At 47.8% G+C, this 16,993-nt stretch overlaps 1 protein-coding gene and 1 long non-coding RNA gene across 2 annotated transcripts in view; both read right to left on the bottom strand.

Annotated features, from left to right (window-relative positions):
- LOC8038594 (GAS2-like protein pickled eggs) overlaps positions 1 to 16,993 on the bottom strand; it is a 484,840-nt gene that overhangs the window by 332,847 nt on the left and 135,000 nt on the right. The gene's annotated exons all lie outside the window — the stretch shown is intronic.
- On the bottom strand, positions 10,552 to 11,019 carry LOC121836067. Its single transcript, XR_006077767.1, has 3 exons — positions 10,961 to 11,019; positions 10,740 to 10,877; positions 10,552 to 10,620 (listed from the first exon to the last, which is right to left on the bottom strand). It is a non-coding gene; the product is annotated as an uncharacterized LOC121836067 (long non-coding RNA).

The following is a 16,993-nucleotide window of genomic DNA, read 5'->3' as shown; positions in this document are numbered from 1 at the left end:
TAAATTACCCAACCATCAAGCAGAGTGCAGGGAATGGTGTTCCACGCGCCGCACGTGCTGGCGTCGGCGGCAGTAACTGTCCTAAAGAAAAAGCCTAAAACAAATGGCATCTTACACGCGCGTTCGTCAACGCTTTATTTTAGTTATTTACTTCGAATCTTTTATACGGGGAAGGCGTGCGCGTGTGGCGTGTGGAACACCAATCTCTGCATTTTCCTTGACGCTTGGGTAATATAGCAATAGGTTTATTAATTAATTATTCTATTAAAATTGACGCCCAGCCCTAGTTATAACTTTAGTCCGCGGGACATCTGTGCTTCATATGTCACGTGCAAATCTAATCTTTGAATTGAATCACATGCCTCCTTCGAACCAGGAATATCCCGTAGGCTTTGCACTCAGTGTTAAACACTGTCAAAGCTGCTGGCGCGAGCATGGGGTTTGATCTCGCAGATCCTTTGCACCTGTTCTCACGCAAACGAAAACATAAATGAAGCCACGCGCCCGCGTCAGTAACGGAGTATATATCTTCTACGTTTGTGCGTTATGCAGGCGAACCTTCTGGCTGGCTGCAACTGCGATCGAGCGCTGGCTGGAATGTGATTTAGCATCCGGGGACTGTGCTTTTTGTGAACAATAGAAACGTGCACAGATGGAGAGAGACAAACTGTCGTTGTAAAGTCCCTCGATAAAATTCACGCTTACAAGTTGCGCCAACCATTGTAATGGAAACGCGCAAGACACGTGCCACGAGAAGGTGCTGATCCGCCGTCCGTTGCTTCCAAGGGCCGTTGACTTCAGTTCTGCGCCGCCATTTGCTTCCAAGGGCCGCACGAGACACGGGCCTCTTGCACTGGCGCAGTTGACGCTACTTGCAAGACAAACGTAAACAGATTGAGGGGCTTTAGTAGTGTGAACGCCAGCACTAGCTAGAATAAACGGATCTCCACCTGCTTTGATCATGATCACGATCATGAGCAGATTACGGGAGCGGCTTGCACGGGGAGCTGGCACGAGAGGCACCCCGGCGACTCGTCACTTCGTCACAAAAATGCTTCACAAAAATGCTTTTGCGTTTCCGAACCACCCGCCTTGCCCCCGTTATTTTAGTGGTAACTTTAGCGCACCACGCGCTGAAAATCTTTCGAGTATTCACTTATACAGTTGTTTTCAACGACGTTCAACAAGTTTATTAGCCAAAGCATAGGTTTATTTGCAATAAATAAAAAGTGTAATGCTTTGGAAGCCGCAGGTTCGCTATCCGCACATACCTTCTGGAAGGAGAGGCTAGATAAAGTCAATGCTTTGGCCTCCCTTTTTTGTTTTTATTGCGAAAGCGTTAACTTCTCATAGAGCCAACCGGCGTTATCAGCTTTTGAAGCGGCGCCAAACGGCACTGAATTTTCCCTGTCCCATGGAGCGAAGCCTGTAGTCTGTAACATCGAATTGATGGATTAATTCCCATTGGCAGGCGCGCGCCATAGTTTCCAGGAGCGCCACCTCCACCCCCATGGCTCAGCGGCCCGGCCGCCGGAAAGAGAGAAAGGGTGGCCGGGCTCTGCAGAGCGGCCGGCCGCTCGAGCTCCACCTGGTTCCCGCTAGCATCGCATAGCTTTTGTGAATGGATTAATGATTTCTAATGAGATTCTGCTCGCTATTTTCAGTTGCGAAGTCTCTCGCACTGCAAGATAATTGTAGACGGAAACTGTGGTGCTCGATGTCGAAACTGATCATTTCAAGCAGAAGTGGATGATGTAAATCAGACTGATTCAGACATAACAGGTCGGTGTTGTTTACCGGTTACAATGTTCAACACCATCTTGTATTTACTGTTTACACTGAGTCAATTCAACCTGAACATCGATAACGTTTATGTCTTCAAAGTCTTATGATTATTTTATTTCGCAATTATCGTAAAGACAGCGGGCATATATTTTCATGTGGTTTACGGTTCGTTGTCATTTGAAAAGAGAGGACGGTCTACAGTGTTTTGCCATTTGCACGTGAACGTGCAGACGGCCATAGGAACGTGAAGACACGCTGAACTTTAGATGATCCAGAGCGCTTGGCGGTTCTCCCGTGTACACGTTGTAAAAATAAAAATAAGTATTACTACAACAAGTGTACGCGAGTTAATAATAACAATAATAATAATCCTTATTTCCAGACATACATGTGTCTGCGGGGCTGTGGCGAAACAATGCGAAAGGAAATTCGGCACAGAAAATTGTGCGGAATGCGAAAGCATTGTAGTCCTTTGGTGAAACGTTTTCGATTTATGTTTTCGGCATGCGGTGAAGTTACTTCTGCTGATTCGCTGTGTGACGCGCGGAAGACAGCGCCTTCAACATGTTTTTAAAAAGAATGGTACGCCCACATTAGGGATCGAACCAGTGCCCGCTGCGTGTGAAGCGGACGTCTTTCCAGAGAGCTACTGAAGAAACTTTCGTTCGTAGTAATGCAGCCGCTAGACTCTATTTCGGAAAGTTTGCTGGAGATTTCCCTCCAGTACATGCACTCCCGGCTTGAATCCGGGCAGCACCACGCATTGGCCACATTCACACCTAGTAAAGAAACCGTGAAACCGTACACGTGCGTATTCAACTCGAAGTACGCTCTTTGTGCTTTACGTTTGAGCGAGGGATGTCTTCAGCCACGAGAAGGGACGACGGCTCGGCCAGCTTGTTGACGTCTACGTGTAATAGGCTCGCTGGTCAGGCGTGTCGCACGGTATGAATATCAATTATTTTGATCGGACCAAAATGTCTCTTTCGAAGGAAGACAGAATTCGACGGTACCGTGAAGGACAGTTCTGAAAGAGAAGTCCCACGCCCGTCGTCCGCTGCCACCCGCGAGTCCCACGAAACGCGAAACAACGCCATGTTGAGAATAATATGCTGTGAACGCACAGAATGCTTCCGGTTGTCTGCGCAACCTTTTTTTTTTATTTTTTCGAACAACGTTGTTGCAGCTTTTTGGAAGCCACAAAAACTGGATTTCGTAATTGTTTTCTATTTTTAGTATTGACCGCGTTCCTTCAATGACCCACGTCTTTGATTAAATTTTGTGGTCGCGTCAGACGCTTAGAGAACGGCCTGTGACCACGGAAAAGAGAGTGAGCGCGACTCAAACCGGCCAGTTCTAGATGGGTGGTTTTTGGGCGTGAAGAAACCGAATTTCGAGCCGCAAATTCTGTTCTGGGTAGTTGAGCTCTTATATGTCGCGTACAAGTAAAACCTCGGACAGCATAAATACCATGTCAGTGTGAAACCCCACCGTGCATGACGTTTTGATTCTTTTTTTGACGGCTTATAACTTTTTCTTTATGTATCCTGCACCTACAGTCATGAAGTTAATGTCAAATTAAAGAATCGTTCTTCAAGTATACTTTAATCTCGATACTACAATTATAGCTAGTTGTTAGCTTAGTATTAAAAATTTAATCGACCCCAAAGTTTAATATTGAAATAACATTTCAGCCTTTTGACTCTGTTGAAGAAGGAAGACCAGCGGAGTTGTACAATGGAAAGTAATGGCCGGCCGGAAGTCGGCAAGCGAGAGTGGAAAGGCTGCCGCCATCTATGAGCGACGGCGGCAACCAGGTACGTGGCTTGCTGCCGTCGCTCATAGATGGCGGAAAGTGTCCAGAGTTCGGTGTCTTCAGTTCGTTGCGAGGGACACGATCCTGGGGAAACTAGTCCTCAACAGCTCCGCTTTAAAAGGTTCTCGAGTTATGACGTCCCATTGTCAACGATGATTTACTTAAACAGTCGTTGAATATAATGAATTAAAAAAAGTAAGTAAGCAGTTGTACAGATTATGTACATTTGAAAATAAAAACCAATGTCTAAAAATATTATCTCATCGTAATATAAAAATAGAATCACGCCAACTAATCAAAATTACGAGACTTTAAGTGACCAATCATCCTTCGATATTAGATTTTCCAGAGCTTCTGTGACTCGTGAAGATTGTTATTATACCTCAAACATTTCCCATTCAGTTACGGCAAGTTGCAGTCTTTTAACGTAAAAAACGGATGGCGATGCGTGTTCAAGAATATATATACAGGGTCCGGTCGAGAAAAGTAAACCCTACTTTTCGGCCCGCATAAAAAAACTGCGCATCGCTGAGCGCTCAAACTCCCTCAGAATGTAACCCTAGCGGTCCAAACAAGATGCCAAAGTTTCTAAACATGAACTTACCTGAATCAAAAAAAAAAAAAAAAAAAAGAAAAGACGAGAAATTTTTACGGGGAGACTCCGACCACTGAGAGACGCAGACGGAGTCTGTCTGCTTTGCGTTGCATTGCATAGGTGGCGCCACCACCTATGCGGGTTGGCGGGTTATCACGGGCATCTGCGAAGCTTGGTGGCGAATTCGGAATTGTTCTCTATAATTTCTGAAGTTTCACTTACGCACCGCTTTTCACATGCAACGGAAGTAAAAATTACACATTCTAATTTGTGATACTTCGGTGCATTTCCTCAGGCATAACATTTCTTCATGCTAATTGTTTTAGCAGATGTCGTCTGCTTTGCTCTTCGCAAACCCGAACGCCGTGGCGCAACTATTCTTCCCGTTCGGTAGCACCTTCGACACTTGGTGCTGCAGATTATGTGAAGTTCGGTATGGACGTGGTAGCTTCCTCTAGTGGCCAAGTCTGCTCACTGCCAATAAACCGTTTATAACCTAATATGAGTTTTTTTTTTTAAAGTTGCAGTATTTAGGCTCCGCCGTCAGAGGAGCCTCCTTTCGGTTGCAGATGAACTTCAGCTTCCTTTTCTTTTAACTTCTGTACAGTTTTTATGGTTGCGTACTTGGTTCTTTCTTTTTTTTTTCTGTTTTTTGTTGGCAATAAAAATTAAAAAAGGGAGAGGCAGAAGATGCCAAGTCAGCGACTTTGTGACCCGGTTTACTCATTATGTCGAGTCTCGAACATGTTCGAATTTATTAATATTAATATTATTAAAGAATTCAGTACTTTTGGTTTGCTGGTATTTAGATTACATGCTGGACAATTAAGCTGCCCCGTCAAAGAGCCAGGTTCATTTACATGTTCCGTAGACTCCAGATGAGAGGGACTCGGGAGAGCGCCGAGCTGCAGTAGCTCAGCAGACGACAGCCGTAATTGGCAGCCCTAAAGAGGGCCATTTGTCAGAGGTAAACGAAATAAAAACGGGAAAAGACCGCGCACATAGCGGAAGCTATTCTTGCTTCCAGATGAAAGTATGTGGAGTGCGTCAGGGGCAGGCACTGGAAGCAAACACCGTAGTCCTACGGTTCTGCCTCCCAGCTGCCAGGTGCAACGTCCAAGTCTCGCTACGTGTTCGGCAAACGCTATAGCTCTCATTTCGTCCGTAATGAGCAGAAACGCCTCAATGCGTTGCTTGAGGATGTCGAGGGTGGAGATTTGGCCGGTGTGGACCTGTGACTTGATGAACCCCCATACAAAAAAATCACAGATTGTTTGGTCAGGGGATCGCGGTGGCCATGGCATGCTGGGCGAGCCTCTTCTCATCCAGCGTCCAGGAAAGGTGTCACTTAACCATTTCCAGACGGAGATCCACTAGTGTGGGGGCGCTCCATCTTGCATGACAACGCAAACTTGTCGTTGCATGTGTAGGGCCTCGAGCTTGGGAAGAAACTCCTCCTTCAACATGCGCAGATAACTTCTACCCGTCACTTATCGAAAAAAAAAAAAGGCCCAACAACACCCTCCCTCCAGATCCCGCACCAGAGAGTTACCTTGGGAGAGCATTGAGACTTCTCCATTGTCCAGTGCGGGTTGCCATTGCTCCAGTACCGGCAGTTCTGAGCGTTGACTTTTCCGTCGAGGTGAAAGACGGCCACGTCCGAGAACAGAAGGAAGTCCAGATGGGAGGGGTTGGCCGCGATCCTTAGGATCTATTCGCGGCAAAACTCGAGCCGTCTTTCATAGTCTTCAGACTTCAGCTCGTGGAGAACGTGAACCTTGTAGGCATGCAGGTTGTGACGGCGAAGAATCCGGCGCACAGTATGATCTGCAACTCCAAACAAACTCGCCGCTCTCTTCTTGGACAGGTGCGGGTCCGCTTCGAAAGCACCGATGATCCCGTGCACGAGCTGCTCTTTCTCTGGCGGGCTACTGAAGACGTGCTTCTTGTTCGCGACGCTGCCCACTGCGCCAAAACGCTAGACCCACTTCCAGATGGTTCTCTTTGAGGGGGGCCTGGAACGGTGCACTCGCCGTTATCGGCGGCGAGCATCCTTAAAGCTTCTGCGCTTTAAATACCAAACCACGACGTCCGCGCGTTGCTTTTGGGTTAATTGCCTCATCAGGCAGGAAAGTGCAGCGAAACACGGTAGAGATTAAAAGTAATCAACGGGAGAACTGGTGTTCGGGTTTGCGAAGAGCCAAGCAGACATCTGCTAAAATAACTAGGATGAAGAAATATTATGCCTGAGCAAATGCACCGAAGTATCACAAATTAGAGCGTGTAATTTTTTTTTTTCGTTACAGTGAAAAGCAGTGCGTAAGTGAAACTTCAGAAATGATAGAGAATAATTCCGAATTTGCCGCCAAGCCCAGCAGATGCCCGTGATAACCCGCCAACCCGCATAGGTGGCGGCGCCACCTGTGCGACGCAACGCAAAGCAGACGGCCTCTGTCTGCGTCTCTGTTGTCGGAGCCTCCCCGTAGAGATTTCTCGTTTTTTTCTTTTATCTTTTGATCCAGGTAAGCTCATGTTCTGAAACTTTGGCGTCTTGCTTAGACCGCTAGGGTTAAGGCCCGTTCACACTCCTGCAACCGAGTACGACCGAGAGAGACCAGACCGGTTTTTAAGCCTCTTGCGATCTCTTAGGACCAGCTCCGTTGCACCCCATCCAGTCCTAAGAAGTCGCAAAAGGCTTAAAAACCGGTCTGGTCTCTCTCGGTCTTACTCGGTCGCAAGAGTGTGAACGGCGCTTTACATTCTGGCGGAGTTTGAGCGTTCTGCGATGCGTAGTTTTTTTACGCGGGCCGAAAAGTAGGGTTTACTTTTCTCGATCGAACCCTGTACTTATAGGCAACCTGCAATGCAGTTTGGCGCTACACGTTGCGCCATCTAGCGGCTGCAAAATCTGCAAAATGAAGAAGCTGGGTAGGCCAGGACCACGCGCGTCGCGGGGGCTGCGGGCGGGCGCATCCAGAAACCACGTGTGAACGTTGCATTTCGGATCGGCGTGGACTTTTTATGGAACCATTATTCGTAAAAGTAGGTCCCAACTTCACGTCTCTATAACCTCACCGGGTTCCGGTGACATCTCGCCTACTCCTAGAGTTCCCCCCAAAAATAAACGTTGCTACTGCTGCGTGAAAGACGGCCACAGTCGCGAAGGTGACTCAAGCGTCAAACTTCACCGCTTTCCTTCGAGATCTTGGGAAGCGACACGGCGACAGAAGTGGATTACTGCAGTGCGACGCAACAAGTAAGTGAATTTTACAGAAACGTTGGGGGGGAAGTGAACGAAAATATATGTGCAGGCTTGGAAAGTGGTCGGACGAACTCATTTTGCCAACTACTCGGCAAAATACAAGTTATACAAGTTTTATACAAGTATTTATACAAGTTTTATTACGAGTCGCTTTGACAGTCACATTAGGGAAATACGATAGGAACAATCGAGCCGATTGTTGCTTCGCTCTGACGTCGTGAATCGGGCGATCAGGTCTTCGAGCGAAAGGCCCGTCGGCCCGTTCCGGCACTCGTAATGCCGTTCGGCCACGCGTGGTCGCAACCAAAAAGCTTCCAAACTTGCGAGTTTTCAAATAGTGGATTTTAGTAGCACAACATGTTGCTTGTTTCACCAACCAAATATAATGCTGAGTCTGGTAACAAATGTGACGGCGTGCAGAAAGCAGGATGCTAAAGTTTTTCTTTTTGAAAAATCTCGTGCGAAGCGTAAATATCCTTCTTACACGTACACTTTGTTGCCTGTCGCCATTTTACACCAGGCTTTGCAATGTGCGTACGTTTCTGTAGCATGCAGAGTCTCACCAGCCAGTTTGACTACGCCACCGCTGCCGCGATGCATCGAGGGAACTTTAGTCTTTCTGCACGTGCAACAACCCCGCTGGAACTTTACGCGTGTGGAGCACGAGACGGCACGAGCTCTCGCATGCACGGCCGTCTGCCTCCTGTGAACTAAAGATATGGCGGCGTCACGCATGCGCCGAACGCTTACTGAGATCGGTCTATTACCTAAATTTTATTCTAGTGTGTGTGGGCGTCGGGAGGAGAGGACGGCCGAGCGAAGCGCGAGCGGGGGCCAGCCGGCGAGAAAAGAGGAAGAGCGTGCTGCATGAAGCTGGGGCCGAGCAGGAACGATAGAGCCGTTCTGGCTGGTCTGGGCTAGAGTCACTGTATGGATTCCCAGAGTAACGAAACTCCGAAGGTTCATCTTAAAACCGCGGCGCGGCGCTGAAACCGAAACTATGGCGCCGCCATCTTGGGTCCGCGCGTCGACGGGGCTATGAAGGCGATAGTGACATGCATTGGAGCGTGTTGAGCTTTATTTAAACTGGTCGATGGCCTACACAAAAGCTCCTGTGGTGCTGTGAGTAGCTTCCGTAGATAATTAACATTACATTACATAATTTGCTCTCTACCGAACATTTGTAAACATTAATTCGAGTCGATGTGCCACACATACGTCTCCGCTTTTTTTGTTTTTCTCTGCACTCTGATCTCCACATGCATCCAAGTCCGCACTTGTACAATTCCCTTTATTATTGGCATACGCTATACATGCTGAATAAACTGTTTTGAAGGCTCGAAATTTTGGTGGAAAACTTCCGCATACGGCCAAGACGGCCGTAGGCGCACAACACCGGCGCGGGCAACCTGCGTATTCCCTCCAGTTGTTGCGTGGAACTGCATCGCTTAGAGCCCAGCCTCATTTTAAAAGTTGGTCAAAGCATTCAGACGTCAAGCTGCATCGCTTGATTTTGTTTCTTAACGCAATTAAACGTTGACGAGTCGCGGACGTATTCTATACATGTATGCAGAAGGCCAGCTTAGGAACACAGCATTTACTTGATTTACCTGCGCAGACAGCTTTCTTCGCTTGTAGGCTATTTTTTCACTATCTAGATTACTTAAACAATGATGTTAAAAGGCGATTAGTAGTAGGATGTTTTCCCTTCACTGTAAAATAACTATGCCAAATGTTATGAATGACAAGCCTATGAATAAAAGTCCCCTGTGATACATATCTATTTGCTTTGTTTTCATTGCCACACAAACAGCTGTTTGCTCTTTAGCAGTGCAATACATCGAAGAGGAAAAAATACCATTCACAAAACAAAAGTTGACATGTCAGCGTAAAAGGGAGATATCAATGCACTCAGGGAACTAATCTGGACTAGATTTTTTACCAAAACACTATACTAATAAAGAAAAGTATGCACAGAGTGAACGTAATGGATTGAATGCACTTCTAAAACATCGTATGAATCTTGAGAAATTTACAATAAGGAAAGAGGAACATTTAAGACAAACAGACAAGACTTGTCTCGTCTGTTCTGTTTGTCTTAAATGTTCCTCTTTCCTTATCGTAAATTAATAACCAACACGCTCAACCATCTACATCTACATCTACAAAACAATGCTGTGTTCTAGCTATTGGACACCAGGAACGCCTCTGTCGTGACCCCTACCTGTTTTGCTGAAGTCCGTACTTGCTCTCCGGTCCTCTGCATGTGTGCGAGACAGCACCGTCGACGGGCTTTCCTGCACAACAGTGACCTTGTAGTGTGTTTTACACGGCATGGAAATAGAACGACATCCAGAACATTTCAATCTCATTACATGTGGCCAAAGTATACCTACTATGTTTTCCTAAAAAGAAAGAGCGCACATTTCAACTCACTGCAGCCTACTGTGTGCTCAGCACCATGGCAGTCACGAATTGCTGAGTCGGAAATCATCGGCTCTGCAAAAGGTTATTTAAAACAAATTAAACAGCAGTCGCCCATCAAAAGAGTCCAGTTTGGAAAAAATGCTGTGTTTTAGCTATCGGACATCAGGAACACCTGTGTCGTGACCCATACCTGAGTTGCTGAAGTCCGTACTTGCTCTCCCGTCATCTGCAGTGCGCGAGACAGCACCGTCAATGGGCTTTCCTGCACAACAGTGACCTGGTAGTGTGTTTTACCCGGCATGGAAATAGAACGAGATCCAGAACACTTCAATCTCATTTCATGTGGCCAAAATATACCTACTATGTTTCCCTAAAAAGAAAGAGGGCATATGTCAACTCACCTTCACTGCAGCTTACTGTATGCTCAGTGCCATAGCGGTCTGAAGTAGTAGTTGAGTTGAAGTCCGTTGTCTCTGCAAAAGTGTTAATTGAAACGGATTAAACCATCAATCACTAAAGGAAAGATGTGTTGTACATGGCATGGAAAGAAGACTGTGTTCTACATGACATGAAAAAAAGACGATATCTAGAACAATTCAACCACATTACCATGCGCCTAAGGTGCACCTGTGTTTTCCTAAAAAGAAACAGTGCACGCCAACACACCTTCACAGCAGTCCACTGCATGTTCAATGCCATGACACTCCGGTATACACATGTTGGCTGCCATGAGTTCTGCAAGATTTAATGAGAAAAAGATTATGTACAATGTTTGTAATGCCTGCGAATTGCATAGAAATCTATAAGATGCTCTTTGTTTTTCACTCAAAAACACGAACTAAATAAAATCACACCCTTGAGATTGCGAAGCTACTGTGACAGCTCTGCATTTTTGGTGCTGGCCAGTTCAAGCTTGTTACGAAGTTCAGCAATTGTTTCCTCATGACGTTGGTCACGGCAGTTTCCAGGGGTATCTCCAGAGGGAACGAACCCTGTAAGAATGAATGTATCACACAAAGCACAACAAGAAAACAATGTCATGTGAAACACTTCAAACACAATACATATTCCTAACATATGACTTTGTATGTCATTTTTACAAGAAACAGCACGTGCCAACTTCACCGCAGTCGACTGTGCATCCAGTGCCACGGTAGTCTCTGGCAGATGAATAAGTGGACGTCGGCGCTGCAAGAAGTTGATGCAAACAGATGAAACTAACTTAGTCACCAACATACCTCTGCAGACGAACATGGTGTTCTTTACTTGGCACTACAAATTTCTGTGCTATGACCCATACCTGCACTGTTGAATTCAGTTGTTTCACTTGGGCCATTAAACTGCAGTGTCTGAAACTGTGCTTCTGAGGTTTCCTGCACAATGCATGTGACAGAGAGTGGCAAACAAATCCCACTATGAAGTGGGAGCCCTTTATTGCCAGTGTAATAATCATGCTACGGATGCATACACCACACTGGAGAGTTTGCATGCTGGTACGACACAATTGAATTTGAATGACGAAATAATGTTTCTCAGAATTAGCATATATTTTCTCAGTATCCCTGTCAAGCATGCGTCCAGCAGAAAACGTAATCCCACGACCTCAGGAACTGTACGAGCAAATCAACAAACACAGGCAAATTTTTCCCACAAAGTAACTTTCCCAAACAATACTTAAGGAATTCGAAACTTACCTGAACAAATCACCGAACATCGATTCTTTGGCGGCTTCCTGACCCTTTTTTGCTTGGTTGCGGTTGCGATGATAAGTCCAGCGCCAAAAATTGTAGGGACTGCGCTCTGTTTGAGGAGTTTTCTGCCAAAGGCTCGGTGCGTCTCGAATTGAGATTCTTCAAAATGATCCTAAAAATCATTGTAAAAAAAAAAAAAAAAAAGAAACGCCGCATGTAGAGGCGATCTGAGAGGAAAACACTGCGATTTAAACGCTATTCAGAACCATTTCACGGAACTACGAAAGTAGAAAGAATATGAACTGCATGAAGGCAATTTTTTAAGGACTTGATTTCGATCGGTACGTCACTCTCAAAGACAACCGCACGCACGCGACCTTCGATGGATCTTTGTTTGCTACACATCTTAAATTGAGTGACGCGATATGCGACAGCGAGAGATCTGACCCAACACCGGCTTAATCTTAGCCCGTCGCTTACCAAATCGCAAGGGCGTCGCTCGTGCGAAACCGAACACAGTAGACGCCTGTTCGACTGCCAGGCAACGAGCGATACGCGGAATGAACCAGCTGTAATTGGCGCTCACCTCACAAAGCTTGCTTGCTGGAGTGGGCTGGAAATCCTTGCGTTTAACTATGGCCAGCCAAGCCTTCTTCTTCCGTCTTGCAGTGGCGTTTTTTCGACATGGGATCCGAAAGAGCCTCTTCCCATTCTCCGACTTGCTGCTGCACCCAAAAGCGCAACAAGCAGGCATTGCGCCACTAAGTACACACAACCACATACACAACCTCCTTGCTTTTCACGTCGGTAACTGCGTGGAAAAGATGGGAACTGCGTGGAAAAGACGGGAAGACGACGCGTAAACGCGCGCGTTCGATGAGCAGCAGAGCGTGCGTGTGCGCAGTTGTTCGCTGGACCCAAGATGGTGGCGATTAGAGCCGCTTGAAGCGCTGATGGAGGTGGGTCTAGCGGTGATTGTGTCACGTGATCGCTACCGTCCAATGACGCTCACCAAGCCAAAACATGATCGGCTAGAGTGAGTATGTTGACGGCACGGCTCTGGTTGTCGGCAGAAAGAAAAGGAATGCGTTACTCTGGGAACCCAAACAGTGACTGTAGTCTGGGCCATGGCGATTCCCGGGAGCTTTCCACCATTCCACCAGCGAAGTTCGGATCAGGACCGGCGGAAGCGGCGAACATTGACCATTCTGGACTAGTCCATGACGATCCCGGAGTGGTTCCGCAGCGAGACTCTGGCTGTGATAGCCCGGAACAGCTCGTCTATGCAGCACCGGCGTGGGAAGGGCAATCCGCAGGTCTGGACACGGGCTCCAACTGTGAGCTCTGAACCCGCTCATTCACACTGGAAGCTAATCCGCGTTCGCAAAGCGGTTGCGAACGCGGTTGTATAAAGATCCAGTGCAATTGCACGCGCACTTGATGTCATCGAGTGCGCGTGCAACTCTACTGGATCTTTATACAACCGCATTCGCAACCGCTTTGCGAACGCGGATCCGCTTCCACTGCGAATGAGCGAGTTCCGGGCGACAACTGAAATCGGCGGGTCCGGACTGCCGGCTGTCGAAGACGGGCAACCGGGATGTACAATAAACCCATTCGCTGGCTTCTCGTTGTGTTGTGTCACTTCCTGGGAGACGAGCGAAGCACAGACCGATCGGGCGTTCACAAGTAGTGAAGACAACTCAAACTGGTCCAAATGACGACTCTAGAATATTCTCTCAACATTTGGACCTATCAAGGCTCCCGATGGTCTTAAAAACCGCATAAAAGCACCAGGGACATGGCACGCAGGGACGCAGGTGCACACGGGGACTGCTGAAATCGGTGTCGCTGCCGCTCGCAACGGCCCGACGGGCAAACTGGCCGCCCCATTAACAGAGACGCCTCCGCTTGTGGCGCTCAGTGCAATACTCTCGTGGCGCCGCCTGGCCATTGCCGGCTGCCTATAGCGCCTCCAGCTAGTGCTCCAGCTCGTTGCTCACCCTCCCGCGGCGGAAACGAGAAGCGCTCTACAGTATGTTACAAGTCAATAAGGTAGCGGCAAATGCCTCAAAAGAAATAATATATCCCTCCGCCACCTCCGCATACAATAGCGTCCCATCGTTTCCGTGATGTCGCGGCCAACGCGCGAGGAGGGTTATGCCTTTCTGACTGTACATATTTGCTTTATCTTTCGACTTTGTGGAAGCCACGAGAGGGAAATTAAAGTTTCCCCCTCCGATGGCAACAAATACAACTTTCGGGAATTATGTCCCCCCCCCCCCCCCTGATGGATACAAAGGCTGCTTTCAGGGGCTCGGTTCCCCTCCGATGAATACAAAGGTCGCTTTCTTAAAAACTGGGATCGGAGACAAGTTGGCATCACTCTGTAGCCAATATCTATCCATTGAAGCGGAACAAGGAACGTTTCTAGTTAACTCTTCTTTCGACTTTCGACGCCCAAAGCGCGCGAACGCTTGAAAAAATAGGAGGAGGCGCCGTCTCTACGCGGTAAGGCACTCTCAACCCAGGCATGGCCAGTCTATAATCTCGCCGCCGTAACGCCGTAACACACAAAACATTGTGAACTGGATGCATGTTCTTGGGGATCTGGGCTATACAAACGGCTTTTCTTAGGTGCAGAGCTACTCGTTCTTTGTGTTCTTGCAAGAGGGAGTGTCGCGTAGCCTAATTTTCTCAGGGTGGCTCGTCCGGTATGTGTTAATTTAAGGCCTCCTAACTGGGAGATGTGATGTGCCGCTAATCCTAATCCTCCTAATCGCAACGAATTCTTCGTTGAAGTCTTGGGAGGTATAGTCCTAAGGAGGTCTTGTATGCTTGGCGCAGAGCAATATTAAGATTTTTTTTTCGGTCGTTTTGAGGGCCAAATATGTCGTGCCATAGGCGACCTGGCTAATGAGTATGGCTTGTACAATGCGTAAGGTGTCAGATTCTTGCATGCCAAATCTTCGATGTGATACAAGGTCTATTAGGTGCATGAGTTGGGAGAGTGTCCGTTGAAGGCGGTGCAATGGTCTGTAGACCCGATCCGTTTTGGGGGATCGTGAGGCCAAGGATACGGAGGTGGGAACGTTGGGGACCGTTGGGGACAGGTTTTCCTGCTATGGTGATCTCTAAATCCGGGATGCCTCGCTTACGTTGTTGCGCCGTCTTCGTCCAGAGGGTAAGGAGGGCGGATTTTTCCGGATCACACTCAAGGCCCCTGGCGCTGAGATACCGATGTGTTTCTTCGATGGCGCTTTGCACGGAGTCCAGTTGCTCTCCCATGGATCCCGTAGGGATCCATAGGGTGAAGTCACCCGCGTAGAGTGCGTGCCTTAGATGCGGGATATGTTGCAAGAGTGGGGGAAGGTCCTTCATAGCGATGTTAAAGAGAAGCGGTGAAGTCACGGAGCCTTGTGGGGTGCCTTTGGGGATGGTTTTGAATGTGTTCGAGCGTAGATGTCCGATGCGAATGGTTGCAGTACGGCCTGTGAGGAAAGCCTGACATAGTCGTAGATTCGTTGTCCGCGATCGATAGAGTTTAGTCCCTGAAGGATGGCTTTGTGGGAGACGTTGTGAAAAGCACCCTTGATGTCCAGGGCAAGGATGCAACGCTTGTGTGTGCTAGTGAGCCGATCGATGATTTCTTCTTTCAGTTGCAAGAGGACAGCTTGAGTAGAACGATGGGGTTGGAAGCCGTACATGGGGTCGGGAAATGGCCTTTGTCTTCGATATATGCAGTTTTCCGGGTTTTGGTATTAAGGCGATGTCGGTATGCTTCCACTTTGGGAGGGGGGGGGGATGTGTGCTGGCAGTCCAATGCTCGTTAAAGGAGCTGTTCAACGATATTCAGTTGGAATGTTTTTCACTATACACGAGCTTACTGGGACTAGTGGGACTCAAGGATACTCGCACGCAACGCCACTGGCCAAGAAACTCCTTTGTTGCGGTGAAATTTCAAGGACAAAAGCAATTATTTTCGTTTAATCTCTCCTTTGCAAAATTTGATGACGTAACGTGGGAATTGAAGTACTCCCAAGTGACGATATTTGAATGCGGTTCGTAGATTGGACCCGAGCATTGCGTGGGCACTCGATTTGGGCTCGTAATGATTACTAGCTCGAGAAGCATTCGGGTAGTGGCCCGTGTCCAATCGTTGCAACGACGACAGTGAGCCGAGCCATAACAATGTCTGGAACTCAGCGCGTGTCCTGTGCTTTGCCAACCCCAGCGCGTGGCTATGATTAACATTGGCGGCATATAATCGGCTCCAGATCGCGTGGCCGCTTGTTCTGGCTGCGAGTTGAGTGGGTGAACGCTGCTCGTTTTTCTTTAATTTTTTTTCTGGGACTTCTATTGTGTGAAGTGAAAAACGAACGCGTGTTTCATAGGTCATTAACGTCAGGGATCTGTTCTAAGCGGTATTTGCGCAAAGTACAAAAATTGTTGCATCGCCCCTTTAATATAATTTAGGAGGGTTTTCAACGCAGTGACGTCGATGCTCCGGAGCAACTTATTGGGTATCTTGTTTTTGCCTGGCGTGGTGCTTCTGGTTAAGTGGTGAACCGCGCCTGCTTCCATCTCCATAAGCGTGAAGGGAACGTCTATTTCGGGGTTGGGAGCACCCATGTACAGTTGGGGGGGGGGGGGGGGGGGGGGGAGGGGGGGGAGGGGGAGGCTGGGCCTTGTCGCTCGGATGATGCCACTGTTTCTTGAGCTCCTCGAGGAGCTCTAGAAACCCTGCCTTGGTAGTTATGAATATGCAGTCTTCCGTGCCGTGGTAATTATGAATAAGCCGTCTGAACTGATGGGATAACGGCAGATCTGGATTCTTCGTTACCCATAAGGGACCGAAGCAGGCGCCATATGCGCCCGGTGCCGAGGGTACCTTGGAGCTTCGTGTAGAACTGCGATTAGTTCTGTTGGCTGAGGTGTTTGACATACGTTGCAGCTTCTTGTGTTACCTGGACTATGCGAAGGCGAAGTTTTCGACTGCTTCTCCGTTTTTACCAGCATTTTGCTAGCCCTCGCTGGTCCTCCCATAGGTGTAAGAGGTGTCCGTCAATTGCGGGGCAGTGTTGGGTTAACGGTAATTCCTTGGTATGTTTTTTAGCTGCCTCTAATATGTGTGTTGTCCATTTTTCAATCGCGTGGATGGGGCTCGTCAATGTAGTTTTCCGGATTTTTTTTTCAATCGGTGAAACGAGCCGCGACTATTTTTTGTGGTGCGGCCTTATGATAGGGGTGCTGTAGCTGTATGATATAATGGTCACTTCCCAATGTTTATGTGAGGCATTCCCAGGTTGGATCTTTGAGTTCATATGTAAGCGTAACGTCTGGAGTAGTGTCTCATGAGGCACTATGATGCGCGTTGGAATCACCAATGATCACCAGTTCGTGCCCTTTTGTTCTTT

The sequence above is a fragment of the Ixodes scapularis genome, unplaced genomic scaffold, assembly GCF_016920785.2.
Source record: "Ixodes scapularis isolate PalLabHiFi unplaced genomic scaffold, ASM1692078v2 PGA_scaffold1__304_contigs__length_218370807, whole genome shotgun sequence".
Classification (NCBI taxonomy): Eukaryota; Metazoa; Arthropoda; class Arachnida; order Ixodida; family Ixodidae; genus Ixodes; species Ixodes scapularis.
This window is presented reverse-complemented; position numbering and strand designations above follow the sequence as displayed.